General features: G+C 40.4%; 1 protein-coding gene across 1 annotated transcript in view; it reads right to left on the bottom strand.

Moving 5' to 3' along the window:
- Window positions 1–344, bottom strand: part of LOC116853340 (mucin-5AC) — a 1,588-nt gene that overhangs the window by 467 nt on the left and 777 nt on the right. The gene's annotated exons all lie outside the window — the stretch shown is intronic.

Below are 344 nucleotides of genomic sequence, written 5' to 3'. Positions count from 1 at the left end.
CGTGTATGAGTGAACTCCTAATAATCATATGTACATTCATGATCGTTCGCGGTGATGAACAGTGCCTCGATTCTGTGATGCAGTGTCTCGCATTGCGAGTGACGCAACGTCACGTCGCGAAGTGAAAAGTTTGTAAGATTCTATATTTGTAACAATGACTTGCAAAGTAAAGTTTGTAAAAATATCTCGTGTCATTGTAACAAATGCAGAACCTTACAAATTTTCCACTTCACGACGCGACGTTGCGTCACTCGCAACGTGAAATATAACATCATTAAACCGAAACACTGCTCATCTCAACGCACGATCACTAATGCACCTTTCACTATTCGAATTTCACTTTG

This window comes from Odontomachus brunneus, unplaced genomic scaffold (assembly GCF_010583005.1).
Source record: "Odontomachus brunneus isolate Ranch 3 - 2012 unplaced genomic scaffold, Obru_v1 Obru_scaffold_307, whole genome shotgun sequence".
NCBI classification, from domain to species: domain Eukaryota; kingdom Metazoa; phylum Arthropoda; class Insecta; order Hymenoptera; family Formicidae; genus Odontomachus; species Odontomachus brunneus.
Note: the sequence above shows the minus strand (reverse complement) of the source record. Positions and strands in the feature narration are given on the sequence as shown.